This window comes from Chrysochloris asiatica, unplaced genomic scaffold, assembly GCF_000296735.1.
Source record: "Chrysochloris asiatica unplaced genomic scaffold, ChrAsi1.0 scaffold00036, whole genome shotgun sequence".
In the NCBI taxonomy this organism is placed as follows: Eukaryota; Metazoa; Chordata; class Mammalia; order Afrosoricida; family Chrysochloridae; genus Chrysochloris; species Chrysochloris asiatica.
In genome coordinates this window covers 11,038,293-11,057,812 of record NW_006408554.1, presented here as the reverse complement: position 1 = coordinate 11,057,812, position 19,520 = coordinate 11,038,293, and the positions used below count along the sequence as shown (strand labels likewise).

The 19,520-nt window shown below is 40.7% G+C and overlaps 1 protein-coding gene across 1 annotated transcript in view; it reads right to left on the bottom strand.

Moving 5' to 3' along the window:
* CPA6 (carboxypeptidase A6) overlaps window positions 1-19,520 on the bottom strand; it is a 526,142-nt gene that overhangs the window by 307,872 nt on the left and 198,750 nt on the right. The gene's annotated exons all lie outside the window — the stretch shown is intronic.

Below are 19,520 nucleotides of genomic sequence, written 5' to 3'. Positions count from 1 at the left end.
CTGATCAGAATGTTGTTTATTGTTCCAGTGGTGAGGATTTTTGTTTTCTTTACACTGAGATGCAATCCATACCAAAGGCTGTGCTCTTTGATCTTCATCAGTAAATATTTTAAGTCTTGTTCACTTCAACAAGCAAGGTTGTATTATCTGCATGTTGCAGGTTGTTAGTGAGTCTTCCTACAATCCTGATGCCATATTTTTCTTCATTTGGTGGTTTTGTGCCATGGAGTCAGTTCCAACTCATAGTGACCCTGTGCAGGGTTTCTGAGGCTGTAAATCTTTAGAAAGCAGAAAGCCACAACTTTCTCCTGCGGAACAAATAGTAGTTTTGAACTGCTGATCTTGAGGTTCACAGCCCGATTTGTAACCACTACGGTACCAGAGCTGTAAATATCTCTAGTTTGCCAGCTGGTGCAATGTTAGACTTTTTCAGTAGAGGGCATTACAGCGACATTGTAAAAGACAATGGAAGGAGGAGTTTCTTTTCCTGGTTCTAGTAGCCTTTTCCTCCTCAGATGGCATGGCTGTTAACACCACATGGAAGGTCCAGAGGCCCTAATTCTACTGCATCTTTCTCTGGCTCCCCAGTCTGCAGCTTACTCTAGACAGGCTCAAGCTCACTGGCACCCCAGTGATTTTTTTCACCGCTAAGTGAAGCACCCTCTTCAAGGAGGTTTGAATATCAGCCTTGGAGTGGGAAGAGGCTCAACCAAGTTTTTAGTTCCTTCCTTGGTGTGATGGTTAAGTTGTGTGTCAAGTTGACTGGGCTATGAGTCTCACTGGCTTGGCAGTTATGATGTAGTTTAGCAGTTATGTAATGATGCCATCTATTTCCGTGCTAAGATCTGATATAACCCAGCCATCTCCATAATGAGATCTTCTATAAGCAGTTAATTAGTTGAAAGGAAGTTTCTTCAGAGGTGTGTCATGCATCCAGGATACATGAACCTTCTGGGAAAGCTTTCTGGTTTTGTTTTGTTTTTTCTTGCACTGAATCCTGCATCTGACTCGTCAACAACATCTGACATCCGGTTCTTGGGACTTGAGCCAGTGAGTGACCTGCCATATTGTCTGCTAACCTTGGGATTTGTTAGACTGAAAATGGCTATCAGCCATTTTCTATTGATCTTGGATTTATCAGCCTTGGCAATCTATGAGCCAACATGTTGCTGTCTGCCCTGCCAATCGTGGGTTCATTAATCCTTGCAGCTATGTGAGTCAGGAGAAACCTTCAATATGATGGATCACCATGGGTTTGGGACCAGAATATGTGGAACTTTTATCAAGGAAGTGATTCACAACTTTGTAAATCACTTTCTTGATATAAATCTCTCTCTGTGTAGGGGTTCCTGGTATGGCACTGTGGGTTAATGTGCTGGACTGCAAAGTTGGTTTGAACCACAAGGTTAGCAGTTCAAGCTTACTAGTTACCCCTTGGAAACCCTATACTGGGTCGCTATGGGTCAGAACTGACTCAACAGCACTTAACAACAACAACACAACAATATGTGTGTTATGGACTGTGAACTACATGGTCAGTGATCCTAGCCAACCAGCTGGTCCAAAGGAAAAAGATGAGGCTTTTTGCTCCTGTAAGGATTTATAGCCTTGGAAACCCTGTACAGAGTGGTTATGAGTCAGAACTGATGTGATGCAACAAAACAACAAGTTATACATGCATACAGAAGTTTAACTTGTTTTAGTTTTCTAGAGAACATAGTCTAAAACATTTAGGAACTCTTCCTCAGTCCAAAGGGTAGTAACAGTGCTCTACAGTTGTATTTCCTCTCTTATGCCTTTTATTTATTAATCCTGTATGTTGTTGTTAATTGATGCTAAGTCAGTTATGACTCATTGACACCTGTATAGGATTTCCAAGGAGTGGTTGGTAGGTTTGAGCCATTGACCTGTGGTTAATAGTCCAGTCCAGGTGCTTAGCCTATAGCACCACACCAGGATAAACACTGGACTGCTAACCACAATGTCAATTGTTCAAACCTACCAGCTGGACCTCAGAAACCCTATTCAGAGTCAGAATAGCACATTAAATAGCACATTAAAAAAAAAAAAAAATCCTATTTACTAGTTAATAATTCTCTCTGGAAGATATATTTATATTAAGATATCTGTCCTTATTTGTGTTGTTTCTAGATGGTGAATAAAATTTGGTGAATAATTGAATGGTCCTGCTTTGCATATGGTGGAGCTTTAGAGAGAAGGGAACTGTTCTGTGAAGCACAGTGTGACTTAGGGATAATGCAGGAGGGAAGGGGAGTATATGCAGCCCTCTCATTGTTATTCTGCCCATCTATCCACTCCTTTTTGAGAGCACAAGACTTGTCTCGTATGTATGAGTAATCGTTCATCACAATTTCACCAAAAGGCTCAGCTCAGTCCCTTAATGCTGAAGCATCTTCTACGTGTGCTCCAATGTGTATTCTCTCAGGAATCAAGTGTACAAGACTTGAGTAGCAACCTCTCCAAGGTCACCAATCTCTGCCCTCGCTCTCTGACTTTTCCGTGTTGGATTATACTTCATTTCCCTGTACTTTCTTCTTTTTCAACTACATAATGGTGATTCTTAGTGTAGATCACAATTTGTTTTCAAAATATGACTGAAATATTAAATAAGAGAAACATGGATGGTCAGAGAGCCTCAAAGCAAATGCAATGATCAAGAAAACATTTAAGAAATAATTTGTAGGACGATGGGAATTTAAGTCACTCCAAATTTATACAGCTAACAAAACAAAATGATAGAAAACAGGAAGCCTCTTTAATCGAGCAAAATCTTTGTGGTTTTGTCTGATGATTATGTAAAAATTGTTCTGGATTGTTTTAAGAACATGAAGAATTGCCACATATGCCTCCCTCATGAATATTTTTAGGTTGTACGAAATGAATGGGTTAATCAAGTATGTCAGAACATTAAAGAGTGACAGATATTTTTGATTATGGTGTTTATGTGCTGTGGAGTCAGTTTGAACTCACAGTGACCCTATACAGGGTTTCCAAAGCTGTAAATCTTTACAGGAGCAGAAAGCCTCATCTTTCTCTGTTGGGCCAGCTAGTAGTTTTGAACTGCTGACCCTGAGGTTAGCAACCCTATTCGTAACCAGTATGGTACCCATTGACTTATATACAGAACACCTGAGGTCTGATTTTCATATATGAGTATTTATGATAACCAACATTGTTTTACTTAGTCAACACTTGAAGGCAAAAATTTCGGTTACATGAGATGCTATTGGAAGAATGCAAATCTCAGACCCGATTCTCTCTCTTAGGAAATTTATTATGATCAAGCAATAATAGAAACCCGCCTTTTCCCATAAAGTTTCTATTAAAGATACAGATAATTTCCCCTACCTCAAGCCCTTCCCTGTTTTCTATTCCCTTAACCCATCATCGTGTAATAATTATTCTTACCTACATTTTCAGTTTTTTAAATCTCGCTGAAAACATACTCAGTTGTATATTTATTCTTGATGAGAATTCAAGTTTGGGTTGTTTGTATTATGATTTTAGGCAAGGAGATGGATGAATGAACTACATTTGTTTATTCATTCAAGAAATATTTGATGAGAGTCTTCTATTGCCAGGCACCGGGAAAACAAAAATGATTTAGACATAGATCCAGCTCAAAGAATGGCAAACATTCTTGTCAGTGGTTCTCAGCGTGGTGACGGAGACCCAATGCATAGAGAGAAATATGTTCGAGGTACGTTTTAGCACAACAGTGGATATGATGAGCTATTCTTGGATTTCAGAACCTTACAGATTAAGCAATGGAGGAATAGTGGAGTTAAGCAATTTGCTGTCATTCATACAACTAGTGCATGATCGTAGTTTTTCATGGAGTCGGTTCTGACTCACAGTGATCCTGTATAGGGTTTTCAAGGCTGTAAATCCTTACAGAAAGCCTCATCTTTCTCCCGTTGAATAGCTGGTAGTTTTGAACTGTTGACTTTGAAGTTAGCAGCCCAACTCATAACTACTATACTACCAATGCTCTGGATATGAACCCAAAAAGTGTGTTGCTAGGTGTCACACTTTTAGTAATCCTGCCATGCTGCTTTTCACATTTTTATTGTACAAGACTTCACATGGTAAATATTTTACAAATACCTTTGAATGCTGATAGTCAACCTGTTTCGGTCTTTAATATATCAGTTACATGCTTGTGTCCTGACATTCGGAACCATGGTATGGCTGTGGTAGCAGTATCAGCCACTAGGGCAATTGACAACTTCTCTGAAAAATATTGTGGTCCAGGTTTCGTCTTTCTCACCAGTAATGGCCTCAAAAAACAATTAAGGGTAGACTATATATGGAGTCCTGGTGTGGCGCTTTGGGTTAATGCGCCAGACTGCAAAACCGTTTGAACTGCAAGGTCAGTGGTTCAAGCTCACCAACTGCTCCTTGGAAATCCTATACAGGGTTGCTATGGGTCGGAATTGACTCGATGGCACTTAACAACAAAATATAGGGATAGGAGCCCTGGTGTGGCTCTGTGGGTTAATGCGCTGGTCTGCAAAGTTGGTTTGAACCACAAGATTGGTGCTTCAAGCTCGCCAGCTGCTTTTTGGAAACCCTATGCAGGCTTTCTGGAGCTCTGGTAGCGTAGTGGTTATGAATCGGGCTGCGAACCTTAAGGTCAGTGGTTCGAAACTACCAGCCGCTCCGCGGGAGAAAGATGAGGCTTTCTACTCCCGTAAAGATTTACACCCTCGGAAACCCTGTACAGGGTCGCTATGGGTCGGAACCGACTCGAAGGCACTTAACAACAACAACAACATGCAGGCTTTCTATGGGTCAGAACTGACTCGATGATGCTTAACAACAACAATATAGGGATAGATAGTTTCAAAGAGGCTGAGGCCAAATAAGTTTATGGGTTCTAGAAAGGGCAACAACATACAGTCTGTTTGCTTGATAAGAAGATTCCAAGTCATCAAGAAGCTCTATTCTTCCCTTGAAAAGGGAATTTCTTGTATTTCTGTGTCCTTTATCACCTGTTAATGTGAGAATGGTAAGAGGTTTGCATTTAACAAAGCACAAATCATCGTCTTCAGTCCTCATTATTTTTTCAGGTGAAATCATGAGAATAGTGATACAAAGTGTGACCTGAAAACAAAAGAAAAAAACTGTGAAACCTGAAGAGTGGATAAAGAAGAAATAATGGACTTTTCTAAGCTTCACCTGGGCTATGATTCTGGAGTAATGGCTTGGCAGTGACTTTTAGTACCTACTGAAGAACCATTTCTTTCTCTTCCATCAATACCTCTCAATCCATCATATCAATTTAGAAATCCACTCAATTTCACATCTGTAAGAAACTCTGTCTATTGGGGAAGAGTGATGGAGGAAAAAGATATTACAAGTGATATAGTTAGTAGAATATTATTGTCTCTAAAATTCAATGAGGGTCCAACAACACAAGGAGAACCTAATGTTTGAAAGATGAGTGATGTTCACCAGGTGAACAAAGAAGAGAAGAGCATTTCAGACAAAAGGAACATCTTAAGAAAGGCACTAGGTGAGAAATTATAATTAGTTCAATATGTCTAGGTGCTGAGTACATAGTCAGTGATGGTGCTGAGAAATAATGTTTGGAGGCAGGCAGGCTGTGATCTTAAAGGCATCCTGTCAAAAAATTTGAACTCTATATCAGACACTTATGGTTTACTCCCCTGGATACATACATTACATATGGAATCATCTTGTGCTTGGCTGCTAAACTCATCTATCTGCTTCACATTAGGAAGACCTAAAAATCTGACCCTGTAAAGATTTCAGCCTAGAAAACCTTATGGAGATCAGTGGTTCAAGCTCACCAATTGCTCCTTGGAAGTCCTATATGGGGTAGCTATGGTTCAGGACCAACTCGATGGTACTTAACAACAACAACATGCAAGCTGGTTTGGGAATTAGTGCCCTGTCTCTGGGGTGCTCTTGCCTCATTTCAAGTAAAGATACAACACAATCATTTTGTTATTTCAGAAAGATCACCTTGTCTACAATATGGAGAACAAGAGTCATCTATGATGAATACAGAAAGGCCATTTGGGAGACTAGCACAATTCAGGCTAAAGAAAACCAGAGGTTTTCCTAAGGTGACGGTGGTGGTACGCAGTGGAGTCGGTTCTGACTCATAGTGACCCTGTATAGGGTTTCCGAGGCTGTAAATGTATATGGGAGTAGAAAGCCTCCCCTTTCTCTGGTGGAACAGCTGGTAGCTTTGAACTGCTGACCTTGAGGCTAACAGTCTGACTCACATGCTACCAGAGCTCTTTGCAGAGGGAGTGACACCACAAAGGAGAAGTTAGGTAGCTGTCATCTTCCATCTTGGATTTGATGACATATTGGAGTGAAACAGACTGTGTGTGTTTAAAAGGGAATTGAGGTAGGTGTCAAAAGTGGCCACAAATGATTTCCTGTCTGTGTTTATGCTTTGCAATCCTCCCATCAAAGGCTGGAATATGTTTTTCTATCCTTCAAATCTGGACTGGCCTAGTGACTTCTTTGGGATAATAAAATGGGGCAGAAGTGATATCACCTGAGTTTTAAGTTTGGGCTACATAGAGCTTTGTTTGTTTGCACTCTACTGCCCTTGAGGCCCTGTGGCCCCAAGTAAACAAGCCTGGGTTAGCCAGCTAGATGACTAGATACATATTATCCGGTTGTCCTGTCATCCCAACCAATAGTCTGCCAATGACTAGACATACAAATGAAGTAATCTACATCACCAAAGCCCCAGCTGACCGGACAGCAAATAGCAAATGTATAAATGAGTCTAGTTGAGGACAATGGGCCAGCCCAAGCCAGAAGAACTACCAGTTGACCCAAAGAGTCATGAGCTAAATAAATATTTTTTGTTTGGTGTCGCTAGGTTTTCCTGTAACTTATTACACTTAATTGATACAGGGAGAGAGAAAAATAGGAATTAAGGAAAAATTCTAAATTTCTGGCTTGGGTAACAAGATAAATAATGGGGGTGGGGAAGCAGATTATAGAGGAAAGATTTAAATTTAACACATGCTCCTGAACAAATATTTAATTGAAAGAATGTGGGATATTTTAATAATTTCATCACACAGTCATAATAGTCTCCCTGTACTTGTTTCAATTATATCCAATTTGAAGTAATTTAATTCAAATCTGTTTGATTCAGCAAAGGTGAATAGAGCATCTTCTATAAAAGACTGCACTAGACCCAACCTCACAAAATGTCTGGTTATTAGTGATTTAGGAGTGGAGTCCTACCATTGGATAAGAGCAAGTACTTTTAAAGTTTAAAAACTAGTCTTGAAAATAGGATGTTTAGGTATTAAAGTGGGGAAAATCTTACAAGTGAAAATGAAGCACGATCAACTTAAAACACAATGGGCTTAGCCCAAGGTGATTTGTCAACTTTATTGAATAAATTAAATAAAGGATTACTGGTGCAGTGCAGTGAATTATTTAAGTTATGTTGTTGTTAAGTGCTGTTGAGTCGGTTTGACTCATAGTAACCCTGCAGAGGGATTCTGAGGAGTGGCTCGTGAGTCTGAACCACTGACCTTGCGGTTCAAACCATCCTTGCAGTCCACTTGATTATCATGTAGCACCACAAACCCCATAAAATAATTTTTATTTAAGAAACCCCATAACTGTGGTATGGTATCATTAGCCACATTGTATTATTAAGCACTGTTGAGTTTGTTCCAACTCATAGTAACACTGTATAGGGTTTCAGAAGAACAGCTGGTGAGTTTGCACTGCCACCCTTGTCTATTCAAACTGACTTTGCAGTCAAGAGCTTATGATAACAGTGCCACACCAGAATTTTTAAATTCCCATCCAAAAGACTTTCCTGATGAGTCTGGGTAAGAGATGGTAGGGGAAGATGTTGATGGATTATATCATTCAGTTGTGACTGACTTAATAGGGTTAATTGTGAAAACCTGAAACTCTAACTTGGGTATTAAATGAACCATCTTAGAAGCAGGAAAGGAAAATTTGACTACCTTCACAGAAGAAGAGCCGGAGAACATGTTCTTTGGACTCCAAGGTCCCTGCACCTTGAACTCCCTTGACCTGAAGACAGAAAACTGTGATGATGGAGGTGTGGCAGAGGAGCAGCAGCAGAACTAACAATCAGGGCAAAAGGCACAATGGTGGGCTTCCCAGCTCACACAGCAAGTAAAGCTGAGTGTGCTCAGGAGGCTTGCTATAGGATTCAGTGCCTCCAGGCACTTAATTGGGGGAAACTGGAGGCACTCATTCATCTCTGCCAAGAAATTTGGAAGACAACTGTCTGACCAACTGATTGGAAGAAATTCGTATTTGTGCCCATTCCAAAGAGAGGTGACCCAATGAAATGTGGAACTCATAGGACAATGTCTTTGCTGTCCCACACAAGTAAAGTTTTATTAAAGGTAATACAGAAACAACTGCAAGCATACATTGACAGAGAACTTCCAGAGATTCAAGCTGGATTCAGAAGAGGCCATGGTATGAGGGATATCTTTGTTGATGTCTGATAGACTTTGACTGAAAGCAGAGAATATCAGAAAGATATTTACCTGTGCTTTATTGGCTATGCAGAGGCTTTTGATTGTGTGGATCATGAGAAGCTATGAACAACATTGTGAAGCATGAGTATTCCGGAAAACTTAATTGTGCTCATGAAGAATCTGTACATGGACCAAGAGGCAGTTGTTGGAACAGAACATGGGGACACTGAATGGTTTCAAATTAAGAAAGGTGTGTGACAAGGTTGTATTCTTTCACCATACTTATTCAACCTGTTTGCTGAGCAAATAATCTGAGAAGCTGGGTTCTATGAAGAAAAACGTGGCATCAAGATTGGAGGAAGACTCATTAACAACCTGCGATATGCAGATGATACAACTTTGCTTGCTGAAAGTGAAGAGGACTTAAAATACTTACTGATGAGTAGCAAAGAAACACAGCTTTTGGTATGGATTGCATCGCAATGTAAAGAAAGCAAAAAAATCCTTACCACTGGACCCATAAACAACATTCTGATCAATGGAGAAAAGATTGAAGTTGTCAAGGACTTCATTATTCTTGGATTAACTATCAACACTCATGGAGGCAGCAGTCAAGAAATCAAATGACGTATTGCATTAGGCAAATCTGCTGCACAAGACCTTTTTAAAGTGTTGAAGAGCAAAGATGTCAGCTTGAAGACTAAGGTACACCTGACCCAAGCCATTGTATTTTCAGTAACCTCATATGCATGTGAAAGCTGCACAGTGAATAAGGAAGACTGTAGAAGAATTGATGCTTTTGAGTTATGATGTTGGAGGATAATATTGAAAGTACCATGGGTTGTCAAAAGAACCAATAGATCTGTGTTGGAAGAAGTACAGCCAGAGTGCTCCTTGGAGGCCAAGATGGCCAAACTTCGTCTCTCATACTTCGGACATATTGTCAGGAGGGACCAGTCGCTGGAGAAGGATATGATGTTTGGTAAGGTGGAGGGTCAGAGAAAAGAGGAAAACGTCCTTCCCCCTCCCCCCATACACACGGAGATGGATTGTCAAAGTAGCAGCATCAATGGTGGTAACTCAAGAGTGGCAACAATAGTGAGGTTGGCCCAGGACCGAGCAGTGTTTCGTTCTGTTGTGCATAGGATCACTATGAGTCAGTACCAACTCGATGGCACCTAACAACAATAACAACAAAAGGCTTTCTGACCCACAAAATGCTTTTAGGGTGGGGCTTATGATGGGGTGGAGTGTGCCTTGTGAGCATTTATCAGCATACAAGGTCGGTCACTATGAGTAGGAACCAACTGGACATCATTTAACAACAATAACAAAAGAACTTTGCAACATTGCTAGAGCAGGGTAGAGGCCAGGGCAAGAGGCAGAGGACCACAGAGGGGTTTGCCTATGGGCACAGCTGAGGAGAAGCTGTCCTGAGTTAAAGAATAGTGTCCTGAGCATTTTCTGACCCTTCGTTGTAACCTGTTACCTTCCCTAGTAAACCCCATAGCTGTGAGTATGGTGCGAGTTCTGTGTGGCCACTGCAATGGATTCTTTAGCCCATATAAGGAGCACACAGTGCTGAGGGAGGCATGGTTGGTACCACATTTTGTTTTCTTTTAGACTGGGGCAGGGTCACTATGAGTCGGAACCAACTCGATAGTATGTAACAACAGTAGCAAGCATAGTAATGTGTATGTGTGTGGGAGTCTTTTATAAGACTGTTTCCAGTATATTCCTAACTAAGCTACTACAGAAACCATTTGGGAGCCAGGTCTGACTGTCCCTGGCTTCATAAGGGGGACAGAGAATAAAATTCAGTCCAAGGCTGATTCTTGTGAAGTGGAGTTCAGACATGCCTCCACCCAATAACCTTCCTTATCCTATTCTGACACCAACTTCCCCTCACATAGTACTCTCTGCTTCACATCTGGGTTTGATAAGCCATTGAAATGGCCACACAGAACTCATAACAATACTCATGATTATAGAATTCATTAGGACAGTGAACAGTGTACAATTCAGGATCAGAAAAACTCAGGACACAGTAGTTCTCCAGTCTGGAATGCCTCTTGTCTGCCATACTGCAGGCATGCTTCACTCTTGTCTTTGTGTCTCAGTCATGAGACCCTTGACCTTTGCCCTGCTCCAGCAAGGGTTACAAAGCTCTTTTATCCAGTCTGCAAATTCCTAAAGGGCACATTCTGCAAGCCAGTCTCCTGTTCATCAGCTTTACTCAGTCCATGGGCCTAGAATCTAAAACTGCTGTCTGTCCCTGCCACCGCCTCTGCCATCACTTCTGCTGCCATTGCTTTTCTAGGTAGGGATCTCGTACTCCACTCATGTTCTTCCTGGATGATCCTGGAATCATTTGTTCCTCATTCTGAGATGGCTCCTTTTAAACCTAGTTGATGGCAAAACTAACCAATCCTAGCCTTTTAAGAGTCCTGTACACCTTATTTGCATGGTCTTACCCAATCACTTGTTGTTGTTGTCAAGTGCTGTCGAGTCGATTCTGACCCACAGCGACCCTGTCTAGGGTTTCCAAGGAGCAGCTGGTGAGCTTGAACCACCGACCTTGCAGTTCAAAGGGCTTTGCAGTCTGGCACATTAACCCACAGCACCACACCAGGACTCCCACCCAATCGAATTAATAAGATGTTGAATAAAAAAGCTATATCAAGTAAATTAAGGTATCACAGCTACATAGAAGGAGGAAAATACATGCCATGTCTGAGAATTTTGTTCGTGAAATTTAATCCATAACTGCATTTGGAAAGCTGTCTGAATTATACAAATTTTTTTTCCATCTTTGAAAAATCATGGCAGAAAAAGTCAAAGAAATGTTTTACTACCTTACAAAGCCTATAACATATAAATAGAAAAGCAATTTTCTCCCCTAAACATATCAACAAACTGGATTTGTGGCCTTTGTGGTTTTTATTACTAATTACTACTCCACTGCAGGATAAGCACTGGCGTGGCACTGCAGGATAAGCACTGGACTGTTAACCACCAGGTTGGCAGTTTAAACCCACCCACCAACCACTCCTCAGAAACCCCCTACAGGGTTGCTATGGGTCAGAACTGACTCAGAGGCACTTAACAACAACAGCTCCATGAGAGAAAGATCAGGCTTTCTGCTTCTGCAAAGATTTACAGCCTTGGAGACACTGTGTAGGGTCATGATGAGTCAGAACTGACTTGATGACACTAACAGCAACCACAAATGTATCAGCTCAATTTAGTAGCTGTCTTAATTATTGTTAAGTGCCATTGAGGCAGTTCTAACTCACAGTGACCATGTATAGGGTTTCTGAGGAGTGACTGGTAAGCTTGAACCACCCACCTAGCAGTTCAAACCAACCTTACAGTCCAGCACATTCACCCACAGTGCCACACCAGGATTCGTAGTGACCCTGGTGGGTTTGAACTGTGGACCTTGTGGTTAGCACTTCAGTGTTTATCCTACAGTACCGCTATAACAGAAATACCACATGTGCATGGGTTTAAGTAGCAGAACTTCATTCTCTCAAAGCTAGAAGGCTAGAACTCTAACTTCACAACACCAGCTCTAGGGGAATTTTTCTCTTTCTTTCGCATTTGGGGAAGTGTCCTTGTCTCTTTTCAGCATCTGTAGGTCCAGTATTCCTTGGAGAGCTCCATGTGTCTTGGCAGTAAACTTCCCGTGGATCTAGGAGCTTCACAGAGCAGGGATTGCAGGTCCAGAGGATGCAATCCTACCCAATTCTTCTTTCTTGGTGCTAACAGGTTCCTTTCTCACTGCTCCCTTCTCTTTTCTTTGATCTCTCATAAGATAAAAGGTGTTGCAGGCCACACGTCAGGAACAGCAGATCAAGGACACTCTAACAGCAGATCAGGATGTAGCAAAGCAAGGGTGATGCATCCTACCCTTACTCCTCTTGCTGGTTTATCACATCATGGGAGACCGACACATAACTGCCTTATTACATCATTACATAACTTCCAAACCACAGAAAAGCAGTACACATGTTTTGGGGGAACACAATTAAATCTATAACATTATCTCACAAGGTGGCTGGATTTTCTGCCCAGAGTGTTCCTGGGTTGAAATCGAGGTGGTTGTTGGACTGCAGTTTTCATCTTGGACTCTTACAATTTTATTGGTAGTTGGTAGAATTCCTTTCTTTGTTGTTGTTGGACGGATGTCTCCATTTTCCTTCTAATAGGTTGGGGACAACTCTAAATAATTAGAGTGGCAGCCTGCAGTTATTGTGATGTGGCAGTTTTCAACATCGTTATTTACAGGACAGTAGAAGTCTGTCTTTGTGACCAACTGGAGAATGCTCTCTGCTTTGAAAGGGCTTACCTAATTACATCAGGCCCACCCAGATAACCTCCCCATCTGGAGGTCAACTGATCTAGAATTTGTTTCCATCTGCAAAATCCTCTTTAAGCAGTTATCCAGATTTAGTGTTTGATGAAATACCTGCAAGAAGGTGTGTATAGGGACCATTAGGACCTGCCTCCCACCACTATGATTAAGAGATCCTTTAAAAAGGGTAGCTAATAACTCCTACAGCATGGCTTATGTTACCCATCTTCTTCCTTGCAAGTGTCCCAATGCATTAAACTATCCAGTTGTGTGTCTACACTTGTAAGCTCTCAGGCACCTTTGGTGTTCCAAGCTCCTGTGGGTACAGGCATATGCCTTAGGAGGGCACAAAGGAGGAGTAGAGAAGAAAGCCTCCAACTACTCCAAAAAGTAGAGAAGAAGGCCTCCAGCATTTTTCAGCCCAGTGCTGAAGAGGAAGTGTGAGGGGGTTATGATGAGCAAAGTATTCCACATACAAAGCAAAGGAGAAGGGATGAAACCTTGGTAGGAAGTGCAGTTGTCCCATGGGATTTTATGAATTTTAGCAAGTCACTCAGCAACACCTGACTAAATCAACTAATATTTTTGAGACTGAGTTCCTGTTTGAAAAATGACAAACTCTTTGATGCAAAACAGTTTTCTACTTTATAGATCTCTGATGAGAAAACGAGAAAGAGAAAACCAGTTGCCATTGAGTTTTCTCTGACTTTTGGCAACTCCATCCTGTCAGAGGAGGACTGTGCTCCATAAGATTTTCAGTGTCTGGGTCTTTGGAAATAATCACCAGACCTTTTTTCTGACACACCTCTGGGTAGACTTGAATTTCCAACCTTTTGGTTAGCAGTCTAGTGTGTTAATTATTTGTACGACCTAAACAGAGTGTCAATTTTATAATAGAGACTCTGTGGTCAGAGCACAAAGAATTTGTGAAGAAATGTAGGCTGCACTTGATGTTTGGACGCCCAATTTTATTCACCTGCAGACTGTCCTCTTTTCATCATAACTTTATTTAAATCATGGTTATACTCTTAATTAACAATTTAATTGGTTGGTGCATTCTCAATCCAGTTCTCTGGAGGCATGGTTTTCTGTTTAACTTTCTTGTTTTAATTCTTCAGTGAAACCATAAAATTTAATTAGGAAAGCAACCAGCTTTATAACAGCAGTTCCACATCTAATTATCTAGGTTTTGATGGTACGTTCTTAGTTTCCATTTGGCATTTGCACATATATTTTTCATTTATTCATGTTTCAGATGAGACATTGTGAATTTATAGCCTAAGCATGTAGGCAAGTCACTTTTTTACTCTTTCAAAGATGCTTGGTTACAGCTGATGAAATCAGGAAAATGAACTTAAAGCATCCTGATATGCTATTAAGCCAAGAGACATAAAAAACAAAAAGTGAAGATGTAAGAGGGTTACTTGTGTCTGTTGGCTATCTATTGCTATGAAAAATTTACCACAAACTTAGCAGCTTAAAACAATATCCATTTTTTCATCTCATAGCTCTGAAAGTCACAGCTTGAGGTACAGTTGGCTGGATTCTCTGCTCAGGGTCCAATGAGTTCTAAAACCAAGGTGTGAGCGGGACTGTATTCTCATCTGGATCTCACCGTCTTTCTCCATACTCATGTGGTTTGGCAGAATTAAGTTCCTTGGCCTCCTGAGGTCTCCAGTGCCTTACTTCCTATAAGTTAGAATGCTGCTTTCAGTCTCTCCTGCAGTCCTTGCCGTTTATAAAACCTGAATAATCCATTCCCTGTAGGCAATTCACAACATAACCATTTCCTTCTAGGCCAATGGCAGCACACCTCTGATTTCTTCCTCTTTAAGCAATCAGAGAATACACTTTTCTTTTAAAGGGATCTTCTGATTAGGTCAGACCCACCCTGAGATAATCTCCCTTGGCTATATAGTTGAACAGAACCAGTGTGGTACCGACATAATCAATTCTGTCCTCTCTCAGCTAAGGGATTCTACAGATTTTTGCATCATGGGACAGGAATATTGGAGATCGTTTTAGAATTCAGCCTAATGTAGTATATTTTCAGGAAAGAAATGGAAAATCCTTCTTGGAGATAGTGCAAGGGTGTGTAGAAATGCTCTTTGCTACAGCCCCAATTCTATGCCATTAACTCCACAAGACATAAGATTGCAGTCATATGCTTACTTTATGGCAGACTACTTTCTCTGGCCACAATTGCTGCTTTCAGTAGTGCAAGTGGACCATTTTCTGAAGTGATTTGAATTTAAAATGACATCAAGTGAATAAGATGCTTTTAGATAAAATTTTTCTAAGCTTAATGCCTCAAGTGTCAAACCAATAAAAGTATGCCTTTTGTCACAGGAAATCAAGGAATGTGCAGAAAAGAGTTAATTTAGGTGTGAAACTGCTACCATTGGAAAGGTTTGCTTGCCAGGTGGCCATTGGCTGAACTCTGGGAACTTGGAACTCAGGGGGGTTCCTACCACCCTAACTGATAAGACTGGCTCACTATGCCTAAACTGTATGAACAAGATGGTTTGTATTGGATACATGTTTCCCTTCTGGGAGTCTATAATTTTAGTATGTCCTATAATTCAAGAAGTTGGACTTTATGAAGAAGACAACCAACCTGTGAGATACGCAGATAACACAGTCTTGATTGTCAAGCACAGAGAAAACTCAAAGCCTTTACTGATGAAGGTCAAAGACTAAGAATTGCACCTGATCATGAAGAAATAAAAATCCTCACAATTGGCCTAATAAACATTTGTGAGGAAAGTTGAAATTTTCAAGGATTTCATTCTATTTGGATCAACAGTTGACATCCAAAGAAACAGCAGTCAAAAGGGAAATGACATATTTCATTGAGCAAATCTGCAACAAGGGACTTCATTAAAATTCTAAACAGAAAACATGTCACTTTGTTGACTAAGGTGCTCCTGACTCAAGCCATGGTCTTTTCAATCACCTCATATGATGCAAAAGTTGGGCAGTGATAAAAGAAAACAGAAGAATTGATGCTTTAATTGATTGCAGTGTTGGCAAAAAGTATTGAATAAGCTATGGACTGCTAGACAACTAAACAAATCATCTGTAGAGGAAATACAACCAGAGTGGTCCTTCAAAGTAAGGATGCAGAGACTTTGATTTTATTACTTTGGACATGTCATCAGGAAAGATCCATTTGGTAAAGTGTTTTGATATTATTGTTGCTAAGTGCCAGAGTCAGTTCCAACTCATAGTGACCCTATATAGGGTTCCCAAGGAGTGGCTGGTGAGTTTGAACCACCGATCCTGTGGTTCAAACCCACCTTGAGGTCCTGAGCATTATCCTGCAGCGCCACATCAGGGCTCCTTGGTAAAGTAGAGGAATGAAAGGGACTGTCAATGAGATGGACTGACATAGTGGTGACAATAGGCTCAAACATATAAAAGATCATGAAGATGGCACATGGCCTGCAGAGCAATACTTAGTTCTGCTGTATGTAAGGTTGTCGACTTGGGGGCAACAACAACAGGCAGAAGGTGCCTATCTTCCAACCGCCAATACAAAAACCTCAGGAACCCAGTCTTTAATGAACTTCCACAGTAGAATTTCATACATGTTGTTAGGAAATTTTACAAATCTATGTGATTCTACTAGAGAGAGGACTGTTAGAAGCCTGAGTCTGGTTTCCCCAGGTTTCTGATTTGGCTTTGTTCTCCATTGCTGTAATAAGCTATAGTATGAGTACAACTATATGCTGAGTCCTTGAAACTAATCATTAAACCTGGGCATGATCTTGTGGACCCTGACAGAATGAATAAAGTAACAAGACTATTTTCATGTTCTGTGTCTAGGCTCCAATTTTCAGTATTCTAGGCCATAATCTTCTCCATCATGGAGATGAGCAGAGCAAATGAGCCAGAGGTAAAAGGTGGGTCTCCTATGGGTTCTGGAGAGTTCAGCACCATTCAGACGTGTGTTCTCATCCCACAGTCTGATCTGGGACAAGTTACTTGACCTCTGTCTGTAGTCTTCATCTATAAAATAGTGATGACAGTAATCACCTTAAAGGGTTGTTAACATGAGACATCCAACGGAAAAGTGCTTAGCTCCGTGACTGGCACATGGTGTCTTAGAGTTGTTGGATCTGATTCTGTGTAGTGTCATCACTTGCCCCACCCCCTCTCTGCCTTCTCCCTTCTTTCTTGACTATCCCGTTTGACTCCCTTCTCTTAGTTATCCTATAAGCTCCTTCACATCCAATCATTCCCTCCCCACTTACTACCTTTCCTTAAGTGCTAAATTTAAACAATAGTACTTAAAAAAAAACAATGTTTTTCTTTAAGCACTTACAAAAAGTGGATATAGTATAAATGTGTTGTCTTCAGTTCCAGCAGCCCTAACATCCAACAGCTTTTGGTTCTACTCCCAATGTTTAGGAGGATTATACATAACTGTGAAACCCATTAACCACTCCTTTGTGCTCATGTAAAGATTTACAGCCTCAGAAACCCAACACATGGCTGGTATGAGTCAGAATTGACTTGATGGCAGCAGGTTTCGTTTGTTTACACATAACCTGTACAGTCCTCAATGAAATAATTTTATTACTTTTGATAATGGTAAATGATAATCACAGATATAACTATGCAGTTTAGTTTTCATACCTCTGTAAGGCTATCATGTAAATAAAGTCATAATTTGGAAAACAATCTTTTGCCAAATCCTTTGTTCTAATGTTTGCTCAGAATATTTGCTCCCTGAAACACTGGGCTCCTAGGTGAAAAGCAGTTCTCTTGTTTTTCCATTGGTATATTTAAAACACGCTTTCAGTGAAGATGAAAACATCTGCTCATAATTGGTTTCATTTGCAACTTCCAAGTCCCTGTGGACTGAGTGCTTAGAGCGTGCTCAGAGAATATTGAAAAGGCCATCCTGGGGCTAAGAATCATACTGCTGCATGTCATCAAGTTGGTGCTGATTCATAATGCTCCTGTATAGGGTTTCCAAGGCTGTAAATCTTCACAGGAGCAGAAAGCCTCATATGTCTCCTGCAGAGTGGCTAGTGGATTTGAACTGCTGACCTTGAGGTTAGCAGCCCAGTGCATAACCCACTACACTACCAGGGCTCCTGAGGATCATATATAACCAGAAATAGTCTCTGTCAGTATTGCTGAAGCAGAGATTCCTTAGAAGAACAAAGGAAGCTTAGGAAATGCCCAGAAAACACAGTTTCCCTGTTATTTATAAAGTAATACCAATTTTGGTATTGAATAAAGGAGGTCTTGTATCCTCCCTCCAGGGTGGAGGGGGAACTTGTAATGAGACATAGTGTATACAAGCTGGAAAATGAGACAGAAAAATCAATCAAATGTTTAAAACAATATTTGTCAAAAAATTCAATATTTGAAACCAAAATAACAAAAAAGAAAAATAAACCTAGAATAAAAGATCAAAAGAATGATAATTATAAATAGCTTTGGAAACTATAATTCTGTCCCTCCTTCTCTATCCCCTAGCACTCTTTTCAGATAGGGTTGTACATCAGCCACCTGAGACAAACATTTTTCTGTCCTATATTAAAGATTAAAGAGGTTCCCTGGTAATTTGTGCTTTATTATCCTGTGGTATTGTAGGATAAGCACTTGACCCAAAGTCAGTTTGAACTGCAACAATCCTAAAAATGAGGGAGCACAAAGGCTCTGTAGGATAAGCCCTGGACTGCGAACCACAGGTCAGCAGTTCGGGCTCACCAGATGCTCCACAGGAGACAGATGAGGCTCTCTGAGCCGGTACAGATTCACAGCCTCAAAAATACTATACAGGGTTGCTATGAGTCGGAATCAGCCTGGGTGGCACTTAACAACAATCTTTAAAATGAAGCTAAAATGGCATATCGCCTGAGCTTGTTCTGTTCTTAACAATAGACATGGAAAACATCGAAACATTTGTTGTTGTTATGTGCCGTGGAGTCAGTTCTGACTCATAGCGACCCTGTACAGGATTTTCAAGGCTGTAAATCTTTACGGGAGCAGAACGTCTCATCTTTCTCTTGCGGAACAGCTGGTAGTTTTGAACTGCTGACCTTGCGGTTTGCAGCCTGTTTCATAACCACTACACTGCCAGAGCTCGAAACATTTAGCGAAGTTAAATTCCATTATATGCGTTAGGCAAAGTGGCAGCATCAATGCACTCAAGCGTGGCAACAAGTGTGAGGTTGGCCCAGGACTGGGCAGTGTTTCATTCTGCTGTGCCATAGGGTCTCTATGAGTCGGTTCTAGCTCGATGGCACCTAACAGCAACAACATATGTATTAAGGCTGCTAGAATTCTCCAACACTGGCATCCATAAAAATCATCAAAGATTGAGTAATCAAAGCCTTTTATCTTTGCCAACAAATTCTCTTATCAGACTCACAGAACTACTGCAAAATTAATTAACTTGAATTTATAGCTTTTATTTTCCTCAACTCACATCTTCTTGAAGTTTTAAGTGGAAGGAAAGTATCTAGATGATCAGAAGCAGTACTTCAAAAAGGGAAAGAAAGCTCTGGAAAATTATAAACGAAATCTCATTCATTTAAAAAAAAATCAACAAATATTTATTGAACTTCTAGGACATGCCAGACATTAGATGCAAATACAGTGATAAGCAAAATGGACAAGCTTTCAACTCGTGGTGAGTAGATAAT